Source organism: Phalacrocorax aristotelis, chromosome 10 (assembly GCF_949628215.1).
Source record: "Phalacrocorax aristotelis chromosome 10, bGulAri2.1, whole genome shotgun sequence".
Lineage (NCBI taxonomy): Eukaryota > Metazoa > Chordata > Aves > Suliformes > Phalacrocoracidae > Phalacrocorax > Phalacrocorax aristotelis.
The window spans coordinates 3213000-3227165 of record NC_134285.1 but is presented as its reverse complement, the minus strand read 5'-3'; the positions used below and the strand labels follow the sequence as shown (position 1 = coordinate 3227165).

Here is a 14166-nt window from a genome sequence, read left to right as displayed (position 1 = left end):
GGGTCTGGAGCACAAGTGTGCTGGGGGGCGGCTGAGGGAGCTGGGAGGGTTTAGCCTGGAGAAGGGGAGGCTGAGGGGAGCCCTTCTCGCTCTCTGCAGCTGCCTGAGAGGGGCTGGAGTGAGGGGGGGGTCGGTCTCTGCTCCCAAGTCACCAGTGACAGGACGAGAGGGAACGGCCTCAGGCTGCGTCAGGGCAGGTTTAGGTTGGGTGTGAGGGAAAATGTCTTTAGTGCAAGAGTGGTCAGGCCTTGGCACAGGCTGCCCAGAGAGGAGGGGAGTCACCATCCGTGGGGGCGTTAAAAAAACATGTAGATGTGGCACTTCAAGGCACGTTTTAGGAGGCCTGGGGGTGTTGGTTTGATGGTTGGACTTGACGATCCTAGAGGTGTTTTCCAAACTTAGTGATTCTATGATTCCCTCCATCAGGTGTGGCAGTGCGCTTCTCCCGGGGTGCAGCCGGGTGGTGGATCCTGCCTTGCCCCTCACTGTCGCCTGCCCCTCACCCTCCTCGGCCGGGAGGGCGGCGGGCCTGTCTGTGAGGAGACCCGCCATGGCCGTGCTGGCGGCGGCGGGTGCGGAGGGAGGGGACGGAGCGCTGTCCCCTTGGAGGGCTGTGGCGGCGGGGACGGCCAGCGCTGTCCGCCCGGAGGCCGCCGGTATCCCCGTCCCCATCCCCCGCCGCCGCCGCCGCCGCGTCCCGCCCTTCGCCGCGCCCGGGCCGGGGCCGCGCCTCGGGGCCGCGCACGGCGGCCGGTTCCGCCTCCTCCGCCGCCTCCCCCAGGTCGCCGCCATGTTGGATGGTGCGTGTGGGTGTCAAACCCAGCCAGCGGCGGCCGGGCACCGGGACACCCCCTCCGCTCCTCCCGCGGCCCCTTCCCCGCTCCTCCCGCACCCTCCGGCACGCAGCGCCAGGTCAGTCCGGGAGCCGCGGGGTGCTCGGGGCGGGACGGACGGACGGACAGACGGAGCGACGGCGGCGGAAGAGCCTCCCCCCGCCTTTCCCTTCAGCAGCGGGGTGCGGGGTGGGCGCGGGAAGGGTGTTCCCCCCTGCTCCGGGGCTCCGGTGGGGAGCGAGCGGGCCCGCCGGCCGGCTGCGGGGCTGGGGCGGCGGCGAGGGCCGCGGGGCCGGGGCGGGGTGGGGGGCGCTGGGGTGGGGGGGGACGGACGGAGGGACGGCGGGGCAGCCCCGGCGGGGGGGCCGGGGTGGCCTTTGTTGTCTCCATGGGGTGGGCAGCAACAGTTACTGCCCATCATGGCAGCCCGGCGGCGGGGCCGGGAGCGCGCCTCCGCCACCGCCGGGTCGGTGCTGCCGCGGGGGGACGGGGACACGCGGGTCACGATCGCCCCGGCCCTTCGGCCCTGGGGGTGCGGGCTCCGTCCCGCTCGGGGCCGGCAGCCGACGAGGAGGGCTTTAGCCTCAGGTCGAAAGTTTGGGCCTGGCTTATCATGCCGGGCAGTGGGGCCCAGCCGCCTCCCCGGGAGCCACCTGGGCTGGGGAGGGGGGGTCCCTGTTTGGTGGGGGTCCCCGTTTTGGGGGGGGAGGGGCGGGTCCCAGGCTGGGGGGGGGTCCCCGGCGGGGGCCTTTGGTTCACCGTCACCTCGCCTCGGCCTTATTAACATTAGTTATGGTGGTGTGGGATTCGTTTTTTCAGTAATATCGTCGGTTTGGAAGCTGTGTAGTAATGCTTTTCATTATTTTTTAGGTTTATTTTTTTCTAGGGTTTTCTTTCTTTTATATCTATATATATGTGTGTGTGTATATATTAAATCTTTACCTGCAGTACCTTTGATGCTACAGATTGGTCTTGGGTAGTCAGTGTGCTGCAATTCTATTAAGCATTATTGTTGTGAAGTATATTGAAACAAGAATTATCCCAGGTTACCCACAATGGAGGTTTCCTGTTTTAGAGCCATTAAGGGCATATTGATAATGTTTGATCTCAGTTTTATTTGGCTAAGGGGCATGTAATGCTTCCCCCCTCCCCCTTCCTAAGAATGGCATCATGACTGATCTGAAAAGCTAAGTTATATTTAAAATGTAAGTGAATTGGACATGTTTCTTTTTCTTAACCTACTAAGAAAATATCCTGAATGATATACATCCATTTTCAACAGGAGGCCTAAAATACTGATTCAGGTTGTTAAGGGTGTTGTGGATGTTATGGACGGTAGAGGTTGACTTTAGGAGTTCAAAATGCAAATCAGGCCAGAAGATTAAGTTTTATTATTCTCCCCACTGAAATACCGTAAATGTTTTATGGTAATACGGAACTCTTGCATAATTCCATTGTGTTGCTGTGTTTTATGCGAGACAAGGTCATAGAAAATGGGATTGTTAGGCTGTAAAATATGGGGTGTTAGAATGATTTTTTTATCAGAAATATGAATATATGGCAATGATATCTTTAGCAAAATACAGCCTCTTTAGGAAGCACTTCTAAATATGTTTGTACCTGAGAATGAGCCAAGACATTATTTTTGAACAAACTCGTGCATAGTGTTTATTGTGAAGAATCAAACCTTTTGATAGATTTTCTTTTATAAACTCGAGGTAATGGTAAACGAGCAAGATAGTTAACTATTTAATATATGGAAGATTATCTTTGAAACTCTATGTTACCAAAAATTATCAAGTACAAATTAACCATGAGTATGCATTCCTGAAGATGAATTCTGATAAGGCCAAATTGACTGCAAGTTATACTTCAGGAAGTTTGACTCACAGGTGCTGATTGTAACTTCCTTGATGCCATAAAGCAACTATATGATGTCATCCTGCTGTGACAACGGTTCTCTGACATGGTAGCTTGACTTTTACATGTGGTGACAAATGAAAACTGGTATTTGCCTTTAAGAAATGAAATATAATGAGGTACTAACAGGATGGACCTCTCTCTTTAGAAAACAATGATTGCCCTGTTCCTTAGGTCAGAGCTAAGGAGCGTTGGATAATATTTGGGCAAAAAAAGTCCTATCTGCGAGTTACCTGGTGGTCCTGTCCTAGTAGGAGAAGAGGTGGCTAAGACCTGGCTGTCAGGTAGCCTGGATGGTAATGTTCATGTTGTTTTTCGTGTCCATTATTTCTACAGTCATTTTTAATGAGTAGTTGGCAAACATCTGATGTCCAGTGCAAGCAGTGCTGTATAATGCAGTGGGCACAAATTAATTCAGCTTGTACTGACCGCATCATTATTTACATAACTGGTTAATCATGCTAATTTTGTTCCAGCTGTCAGCCATTTGATTGCTTTAAAACTTGGAGCTTTTAAGACGCCTCGAATCTTGGATCACTGCTGTGAAATGCCAAAGGCCTAATAAGTTACTTTATAAAAATGCTGATAGTCTTTCTTGATACAGAAATTGATGTTTTGTTTTTTGTTTCATTTTTTTTTTGAGAGAGAAACGGTTACATTATGATCTGTTTTAGGAAAAATATATTACAGTGTAATTACGATATTCCTGATCTTGCTTTTCTTAGGTCTCGTACATGGGATGGGGAAATGGCTGTTGGTTTTGCCTGGTCTAGAAGACTATAAGTTATTCTAAAATCTTTATTTAATGACTGCTACTCAGGAAGCAACTTTGCAGACTTCCAGTGCCATATTTGCAGAACGCTAAATTGTCTCTTGGGATCTTGCTAATAGAAAATGAAAGGTGCCTGGTTTGTATGAATGTCTGTAATGTTCTTTTTCCACTTTGCCTAGCTCTGATCTATGCAGGGAAAGTATTGAAACGTACTAGTATCCTGCTGTCTTAAGTGCTTCAAAGAACAGCGGGTTTTTTTTGTGTATTTCAGTAGCCTGGCTGCTCATTAAGAAGGCATGAGATACTGGGGAGGAGAACAACATGTGTGCTGTCCTCTAGAATAGAACCTGCTAGGTCTGATTGTAGGTCCGCTACCGTGGGTATACTACAGTTTGGTCACATACTGGTACGTGCTGAATAGTAGACCATAAAAAATCCCAGAATTAATCAGTTTAGGTGGCTGTTACAGGATTGCTTTGCTGTTCTGCGGGGGAGGGGGGAAATTTAGAATGCTTGTATGTCAGAATAAGTGAATTCAGAGCCCGTAAGCTTCAGGGTGGATCCAGAACTAGGTGGTTGTCGCAGTTGAGCCTCTTGGTGAGTGGCACGGGAGGTAGAAAGCTACAGAAGAGATGGTATTGCTTATTTACCATTTTGCAAATAACAGGTTTGTCTTTGGTTTTCGAATTTGGGATTTGGTTGATTTTTATGATAATGCTCGAAACTATTGATAAAAGGCAAAATAGTTGGATCAAACAGTTCTAAGGTGTGTTTTGTAGGTAACTAGGGCTTGTAGGCAGATTTTAAGGAGAGAGTAGCTTAAATCACTGAGACTGAGTTCCTTCAAACTGTAGTATGTATGTTCAGAGTTACCAACAAGTTACATACTTACAAATATCTAATAATGGAGTTTATATGAATGACTGTACTAATTAGAAAATTGATATAGAAGTATTTTGTGTTTTCTAGTTACAATGTCACTGGCAACTGGACATGTTTACTGGAATGTGGTTTGTAATTCACTGTTGTGCATTCTTGTATCGAAATACTGCTTTGAATCACTATGCTTAGTGAAATGGTATTGTTAACAAAAATTGAACTTAAAAATTGATCTCGGAACCGACGCCCTGTACTGCGTTAATTGTTAATAGTGTATCTGTGTTCATGTCAACCACGGCTGTTAACCTAAATGCCTCTAACAAGTGCCTTGAGCTTGTGTTCAAGGTCAGACTTCGTCTGTTCACACTGCCTATGCCTCAGCTTGCATGCCGACTTGAAAAAGCCAGCTCTTTCCAGGTGGGGAAACATGAGTACGGAGCAGAGGAGAGCTCAGGCACGAACAGGTCCCCTCTGGCAGCGTGAGTGCAGCTGGCTCCAGCAGTGTGACTGGGTAAAACCAGTCCCAGCCCAGAACTGGATACACCTCTGCGTTGGAGGCTCCCCTTATCTAAGTTTTATGGTGGAATTGGCTGGGTAAAGTTCTAAAGAATCTCAGACTTGGTATGTTTCTTTGTCCTGATGCATGCAATTTGTTTTCAAGTGATAATTCTACTTCCACAGTTAGGAGTTTAGCTCCCCGAGCTGCCTAAGCTAATTAGTCGAAATTTTTGCGTGAGGCCTCTGCAGTTTTCTTTCCCGTTGCTGACTGCTCTCATCTTTCCTCCAAGTGCTGTTTTACTAATGTTGTCTACAGTTGCTGGGTCTCCTGTCGTGTAACTGTGTGACAAATACTAAATGTACAAGGCATGAGAAGTAGAATAGTTTTGGAGAGTCACCCAGACAGGAGAACACTTGAATGTAGTCTGCTTCTTTAGGCATGGTACAAACTTGTCTTGTATCTTTTAGACTTCTATCTCCTCCTCCTTTCTTGCCCTCGTAATTACCTTGTACTTTGTACATGTATGCATCTGTTTTAGTGCTTACTTGAATAGCAGTCCTGGTTCTTCTCCCCGGCTGGGTCACGTACATGTTTCCTATGGCTCGGATTTGATCACCTTTAGACCCAGTGTTCGGTGGATGTTCTTTTCCAATGGAAATTTCTGTTCTTATCCCTTACAGTAAAATATTAATCTGTAAATCATTTGCTCTTTTATGCTTACAGTGCAGCACTTAATAAACAGTACTTTAACAAATTAAGTAATATATTTTTTTCAAAGTTCAAAGCTGCTTATTAGTTTAAAAACATACCAGGTGCCTTACCTAGAGATGTTTTATGTCTGTCCTTCAAGACAGAAATCGGAAGACTCGCTTGCATTGTCTGTTTTTCAGTGTAGCAGTAGTTACGGTCAGTTTTTGGGCCTGTCTTTCTAGAAGTGACTACTTATAGATGGTGGAGTCTGGGGTCACGGCTAAAATGCCACGTCTGTTTCTCTAGAGAAATTCGACAGCCAGACGTTGATTTCATCTCCCTACAGTATAACCTTACAGAGACTTTCCTGCAGTTCTGAAGGTGTCACTTACATAATGCAACATCTTCCAAAATCAAACCACTGGTTTTCATTATTTAAAAAGCAGAAACCAAAGCAGTGAGCTCTGTGTTTGTTGGGTCTGTTCTCTTTGGTGGAGTTTTGCCACTGAGAAATGCTGCAATATACGTTGTACCCATGCTAATTAAGAGCGTCAGCATGGGCGACAAAGGTGCTAATGATGTCAGGGATGTTCATTTACAGTTTTTTCTTTGCTCACTTTGAAATCATATTAATTTCTGGACTTAATATCCATTTAGTGTAGTTTCTGAACTTTTACGAGGGCAACGGTCTTATCATAGCTTTGCTAGAACAAAGACATTTTAAGAATCTTAATAGAGAATCGTATAATCTTATTACAACTGCTCCTGACTGTTTAAATCACTTCCATGTACTTAAATAACAATCTGTCACCAGCTATTTCTTGATTGTAGTTTTTGTCAGATGCAATTTACCCCCCCTCCGTGGGTTTGTTATAATTTTTTTTTTCTGATTGTGCAACCCTTGGGTTGGCAAGCAATTTCTTTCTCAAATGGTTCTTCTGACTTCATTGGGACTATATGCATGAGTAATTGCTCACTGGTGTAAGGGTTGTGCAGTTCACAAATAAGACCTTTGTAGGACCTCGTGGACAAAACCTGCTAAAATAACCAATATACAGTTCTAATACTCCTTAGGGAAAGGCAAAACAAAGTATGTTTAAAGGCAACTGCCTCCCCTGAGACACAGGCACAAAAGGCACCCTCGGACATCTTTCCTTGTAGGTAGGGAATCTGTTCTCAAGTGGCTGGTTGTGTGTTGCTGCCTGGGTGAGCAGGCCCCAAGCAGCATTTTGATTTTGTCATTCTCTTTATTTTTATTTATTTTTGTTTCCTTTTAGCAGTGAGGATTTCTTCAGCCAAATCTGTTGACCCAATTGCACCTACAACTGCCTTTCTACTAACTTTCAGCTCTGTTTGGACAGGGATGAGGCTTGTGACAAAGGCAATAAGGCATAGGTGTTTGGTCTAACCCTATGAAATCAGGCAAAAATTTAAGATCATAAATTAATCCTTATCCTTCAGTTCTAAATAGAATTATTTTAACACGCTTGCCTGTTCTCTGATGGATGGTCAAGCAGAATGTGCTATGTCATGTGGTATATCTAAAGGAAACACTTGAATTATTATTTGAAAAACAGAAATTCAGTGTTTTTAATTATTCAGTCAGCTAATTAATCAGTGGAACGCCCTACCATTTTGTGACATTGCTAGAGTGTGAAGAGTAGTATCTATTTAGAGAGAGAGCTAAATTGTGTGTTTCCAGCAGGATTCAGATCCAGGGAAGATCTGGTGAATCTTTAAAATGCCCCTGCCCAGGTATTTAATAATTTGATAAAAAACTTTCTATAATGACTGTTTGAAAGCATAAGACTCGCATCTATTCTGTTATCTAATGAAGTATTTGCCTTTTGAGCCCATACTGGCTTATTGCATGGTTTTATGATTGCTTCTTGCAGTGATTTTTTTATTTTTTGAAGGCTTGGAATGCTTATTACTGATGAGAAGTGTTACTATTTTTTTGCTGCTGTTGTTGAGCAGAGTTCATTAAGTTAAACTTTGTCTACTAATTTAGGAGAGTGTTCCTCAGCAAGTAAAGATAGTGCCTCTGACGGAATGTTTTTAGATAAATAGCATAGGTGACACCAAGTACTTTTATTCGAAGTATGCAAATGCAGATCAGAAATTGATATTTGATATTGTAATCGTAGTTTTTGAGACTCTCTACAACTTTCTTACGTGTATTTTTAAAGCAGAAATTTCTTCCTGTTCCGAGTAGTATGTAGATGGTCATTGCAACAGACTATAATTATGCAACTCATGTTTTTTCATACTTTTTCAGCAAATCAGCTGCTTCCTGAAGATTTTAAAAGGTTTGTACCTGTGTGACTCTGAAAGATATTTGTATCTATGTTTACTGGTTCTCTTAGGAAGAGTTAATAAAGAAGTAAAATACAGGAATGTTTATAATTGGTTTTACTTGGCTTTCAGAATTCTGAAATTTTAGAGAAGCTGAAGTGTAAAAGCTTGTGCGACAGCAAAATCACTTCTAAGCTGTTTTACTGCAAAGAAGCACTGAGGTATATCATCAAAGGATGCGAGGGTTTTTTTGGTCTGCAAAACTGCTTAAGTATTGCATTTAAAATTTACAAATCACTGACCCCTTTGTGAAACACTGAGACAGACTGAAATGTCTGGCTTTTTTTTTTTTACGTTTGACTACCTAGTGAATAATCTCCTTTTGCCGAGCTTGCTGGTTTAAGCACACTGAATAGTATAATTGACATTTTGGTGTCTATCTGCCAACTAATAGCGCCTGTGTATATTTAATTTCACAATTATATGAACATATGATGCCTCCAAGAGAGTGTTTACATCGGCTTTAAAAAACAGAACATGTGTGTGACTGGAGATGTGTAACGCTGGGGAGTGCCCTGCATGGTGGCAACTCTGCTTACATTGCAAGCTGCTGAAACGTTGAAGGGGTGAAGAACAGCAGGGTAGTTTTGTTGGTTGTTTTCATTATACTCTTAATATGCTTTATGAGAGGTTTTCTGTTCTGCAGTTTATGGTCTAGATCAAGCGAAGTATTTAAGTGCGTACTTCACACAGAACCTGCGAGGGACCTGTTGGTCTGGGACTGGTTGCTTCCTTACAGTCGATGCTGAACGCGGCACATTGCTTTATGGTAGTTAGCTTTCCAGGTGTGAATGGAAGAAACATGCTTGAACATCCTGAATGCAGAAATACTTCTGTTATGTACGTGTCAGCACAAAATTGTGTCTGGATGCCTTGGAACGGAGCCAGATTTTCCATCTTTTTTCTTTTTTTTTTGGTCTACTTGGGTAGTGTATATAGTACTGTAGTGCCCTTTCCTGCCCCTGGAAATGGTATTAGCACAACGTGCTCACAGTGGAGCTTTTACTGGGTAGCAGAACGGGTAAGTTAGAGGTATATGTGTGTGCACCTGTGTAGATGCATGTATATATAAACTGGAGCTTTAGCGGATCAAATCCATAGTGGTAATGCTGTTGGGCTAGGCAAAGTTTTACCATTAAAAATGCGTTCAGTGCCTGTGAAATGGATGTGTCTTTAAACGCCACGAGGCTTGTGCTTCCCTGAAGCCAGAGTAGACTTTGTCAAAACTCCACTCCTATTTTAACTATTTTAATAAAATATGGTGACTTTTGCATTTTCTCCTTTTCATGGCAAACCAGAGTAAAAGAGAATTAAGCCCCGCCTGCTGCTTGCATGCTGAACAGATGCAAATACGAGCCCCTCCCTCCTGGTTGCATCCTCTCTCCTCATGGGTTTCTACATTGTTTTGATTAAAGCGGTTCTGTTGCTAACTCCCAGCCCAGAGGGCAGGTGAGAGGAAAAATCCCTGATTACAGCTCAGTGATTAACATAGCTTTTGGAGTTTGTAATGTCATCATTTCACTGAAAACAAAGTTACAAAGTTCCAGGAGCTTCAGAGTGTAGGGTTGTCAGAAAGGCAAACATCAAAGTGGAAAGAAAAGAGAGGTTTGTTTAAAATATAGTAGAAAGACTTAAAACATTCATGCTAACCTATGAGAGCTATTAAAAATTTAAAAAAAGCCTTTGAAGCTAAGCATTAAAGATTTAATAGTATTAATTGAATTAAGCCGTGGGAGTTAAGGATATGTAGACACATGTGTAAGTGTATGTATTCTAAGACGTTATCTGTATTAAGGAAGCGAAGGTATTGAGAGTTGAATTAATTGTACTCGGTTTATAAAGGCTACCTTAACAGAAACCTTTTTATTCTTGGACTTAATTAGAGTAGGTACCATTATAACTGAAAGTGTAAACAAAAGTGGGATGTACTTACTATCATTTTTAAGACTGCAGCAAAGCAGAGAAGACCAGACTTGGCATACCCAAACAAGGCAAAACAAGCAAAGTGGTTTCTAATCTACCTTTTAAGGATAATTTTGTTTCTCTATATTGTTAAGTCTGATTTTTAATTTTTTTTTTTACGAAACAAATGCCTTTTCCTTTCACTGTTATGAGAACAATAACTTAATACCATTGCACTCCATAATACAGTTTCTTCCCTCCCCTTTCACCCACCTCACCCTTTATGCCCATAGTCCCAGCCACAGGTGTGGGCTTTTTTTGGTAGTTACACTTTCCTGTTAGTTCACAGTGTTTTTTCTCTTCAGACTGACTGATTTTGGTAGTTTTTAGCTATTCTTACGTGTAGAACTTCTCGCTGTTAGGAGTACTTCTTGCTGGAGGAAGATAATGGTCCTTCCATAGACTTGTAAACAGAAAAAGAAGAAAATCAGCGTCAAGTCTGTGGCACTAACATTTGCAGTAACCTGGTGTTGAGGGAACAATGTGCTGGGCTTTTTTGGTTTTGGGTGGTTTGTTTTTTTCTTTGCAAATTGAAAACTCAATTCAAGACTTAAAATATTTGACCGGGATGTTAACAAGCAGGGAAAAGCCATGTTCTTACGTAGTTTGCAAAAAAAATGAGCAATGAAAGCTTTTGCAATTGCACAGGTGGCTTGGCTAGGGAAGATGCTGTCCAGAGGGGAGCAACATCAGCTGTTATTTGATTGGCATGCAAATACCGGTGTGTAGAGACACTACCAACCTTGTCAGGAGGGATAACAAAATCGAGGGTGATCTTAATACATTAATTGTTCCTCCTTCAGAAAGATGGCTTCTGACAGTGTAAGGCGGGTTGTTTGAGCTCTTCTTGCAGCAAATGTAGTTTCTAAGTGATTCAGCATGATACCGTACCCACGCATTTTAGCAATATTGATGAATTCATTACCCTTCTGTTAGCTGATGGATGTTAATGGGCTAGAATTTCTTCTGTGCATTTGGACTAGATGGAATGCTCTGGTGTGGGTGAGTTTTTAAGTCACTTTCTTGTTCTGTTTATAAAATCTAAAGAGAGAATATTTTTTAATGACTTGCCTTAAATCAGTAGTTAAAAGAATAATCAACAGTGCAGGGATACCAGGCAGCTATGGGAGGTACAGTCAGTAGTAGTAGTAGTACACAGGGGATTTACTTGGTGGTTTTTTTTTTTTGTATGTCTCAATCTATAATCACCTGCTTCAGAAATATCCAGGGCTTGGGTTTTAGATTACACGTGGTAGGTACTGTCTTCTACCTTTGGACTCTTTACAGGGTATATGGAGTCCTGAGGACAGACACAGATTTGCTGGTTGTAGAGTGTCAGAGCTAAGAGGGTATAACGTGTTCTCTGCAAGAGCCGACTGGAAGAAAATGACCTTTAATAATGGAACAGGCACAGATGCTTTTTAGTAACAAGTCTTTATCATCCTCTTTGAGAAGAGCAGGCTAACTCCCACTCAAATAATTTTCCATCTAAATATCCAGAATAGATAAGGGAGTAGGTAGAATATTACTGCTGAAGGATAGATTCAGAAAACTTGAGGAATTCTTATGATGACAGCTGAAAATTTCTGTATATCTGCATGGGAGAACGTGGGATTCACTGGCATCTTCAAGCGAGATTTTTTCCCCCCAATTCCACAAGAAACAACAAAATAACAACAACAAATCTTTGCATTTGTGAATAGGGATGATTCTTATTAGTGCCTGAATGAAGGACTTGGAAAGTTTTAAGTAGCATAATGAGGAAAAATCCTTATAGCAAATGTGCTGATTTTTTTTGTTTTTGGTCTTTTAGTGATTCATTTCTCTCCAAGATGAACTTAAGGATATAGCTCAAAATCAGGAACTGGGGCAGCACAGAAGTAAACCAAAGTGACTAGCAGTATTTTTGAATGCTGTTTCATGGTCAGCATAACCCAGTCTAAACCCAGGCTGCTGATGGCAGGGTTGTGCCCTCTCCTCTGGCTGCCCACAGTTTCTGCCCGGCAGCGCTCCGCTGGATGGAATTGCTCTGCCTGCCGAGGCGGTGATGCTGGGGACATTAGACTGTGGTGTGTACAGTATGAAAGATAAAGATGTCGAGGAATAAGAGGGAAAGTGGAACAGCAAATGTTGCAGGACAGGTGGCTAAAATCAGTGTGTATAAAGGGTGGGGCCAAGATATTAAGATTTTAGCCAATTTTGAAAGAGGACTGGATTTTCTTCTTTTCTGTGGCTGTTTTCAACATGAAACAAAGTGAATGTGAGTCTCAGTGTTACGAGCAGATGGGTGGTAAAAGGCATTTCCCAGAAATCCCACTGTTCGCAGTTCTTGCACTGTTACCTGCTGAAGGCAAGCCCCAGGTCTAAACCAATTTGAGCTTCCAAGCTGCAGCTTTACATTTTACTTTGTGAAATATAACTGTAGGTCGCTGTTGAAATGCGTGTTACTTCCCGTATTTGTGGTGTACTTTAATCAGAATGACCTTGGGATTAATTGGGTTGGTGACCTGATCTGTCAGAAAACCCAGCTATCCATCTTCCCCCCCCGCCTCCCCCGGTTTGTCAGATCAGCTCACTGAACCGATTCTATCTCGGGATCTGCGTGAGGGGCAGGGAGGTGGTTTGCGAAGGCAGAGCAGGTAGGAGCAGGATGCTGCCTTCAGCAGCAGCCCTCAGCCAGCTGAGAATAAAGTGTAATGCGAAGCCACATCCTCGGTTCCTCTCTGAGGCTGACTGCTGAACAGTAGAGCCTAGTGTAAAACCCTGGGTTTTGGCCAAAATGTTCCTCCAGTGGGGAGCACGGAGGATCTTAGGATATATGTTCCCTGCTTTACGATTTTATAGCAACTTAATTAGTTATGAGCATACAACTGCATGTAGTTTAATTTCTGAGGGTTAAAGTAAACTTTTGTTAGTTGTTACCAGTTACGATAGTTGAATTAAGACCATGTGTTGACTTTTCAAGATGAGTGTGCATCAGTGGTGGCTGTGAGGGGTGGCACTTGAAGTTTTATGCCGTGAATGGGCATCGATGAATGGAGGTAGGATATTAAATCAACCTCCAGTTTCTTTACAGGCAGGTAGTTTGTGCTAGCAGCCAATGCACTTAACAATTTTAACTGTTTTAGATGTATGGACAGATATGGCTTTGCAGCTCTTGCGCTGTTCCTTGAATGATCCTTTTCATTAGAAATTCATGTCATAAAGAAAAAGCATTAGTCTCCCAGCTTCTAGCAATAGTAAAATGGAGAGTTAAACTGTTTTTTTTTTTCACCCTAGTCTTTGTCATGGTGAGCATTTGCCTTTGGCCTACTGAATTTATTAATGTGGTTGCATGTCTGTGGTGTGTAGGTGGATAGGAGAAACTGCTCGTGGTGATGTCTGGTTCATAGTAATACAGTGCAAACTGAATTTAGTTAATGAAATCATTGGGTAATTGTATGTAGCAGGTACCTTCTTGAAATACCAAGTCTGATGTGTGAGCACAGGTATATATGGGTATAGTAGTTCTTGACAGTTGTGAATTTTAAAAATTGCAATTGTGTAAGAAAACCCGATGGGTTAAAGAATGTAGCTAATATTTTGTGGTCTTGCAGGCTTCTAGGCTGCATTATATGCAGTTCCTGCTGTGTTCAAGCTGATCTTTTAGGGCTCTGAGCTGTTGGGAGAGAAGATATAATGGCTTCCCTTTGGCAGTCGCCTGTCACAGTAAGCAGCCTAAGTGGCAAGGCTGGATTCTTCTAATTAGTAGTAGATTCTAAGGTACCTCCTCTGGCAAGAATATGAGATATCTTCCTCCTTTCCAATATGAAAATGTGGAGGGAGAGAATTGTCTCCCACTGTCCTTAATTCAGTTGAAAACACTACTCAAGTATACCTGGGAAACTGAATTTATTGCAGATTGTTACCTTTCTGTTAAGGCACACATTGAGGGATTACTTTTTTCTTCTCTATTTGTGAGAATAAAAGACAAAGTGCTTTTATTCAAGTAGGTAATCCCCAGAGAACAAATTCCTTTTGAGAGTTTGGGTAGGTATTTTCACTGCCGTGTTGGATTAATTTGCATTTAGAATTTCTGGTTCAGTGCGTATTGGCTTGACCTTACGCTGTTTTGTGATTCTGCAATATTCTGTTATTCATTACCTACCCGGTACTTGCTGTATTAATATAGAGTGAAAAATAAACTGAGCTCCTCTGTGTAAAATGCAGGTAGTGCTGTCGATGACACTTGACCAAAACAGAGGAGGAGGAATGTG

The 14166-nt window shown here is 42.9% G+C and overlaps 1 protein-coding gene across 7 annotated transcripts in view; it reads left to right on the top strand.

Moving 5' to 3' along the window:
- The first annotated feature begins 770 nt into the window (after window positions 1-770).
- EPN2 (epsin 2) overlaps window positions 771-14166 on the top strand; it is a 46435-nt gene continuing 33039 nt past the window's right edge. For 4 of the 7 annotated variants that reach the window (XM_075104715.1, XM_075104712.1, XM_075104711.1 and 1 more), the window contains exon 1: window positions 775-912. The gene's annotated coding sequence lies outside the window, so the exon portion shown is untranslated. Of the gene's footprint in view, window positions 913-7303; window positions 7349-7871; window positions 7903-14166 lie in introns of those variants that run through there. The other 3 variants (XM_075104713.1, XM_075104710.1, XM_075104714.1) reach the window with 2 other exon arrangements.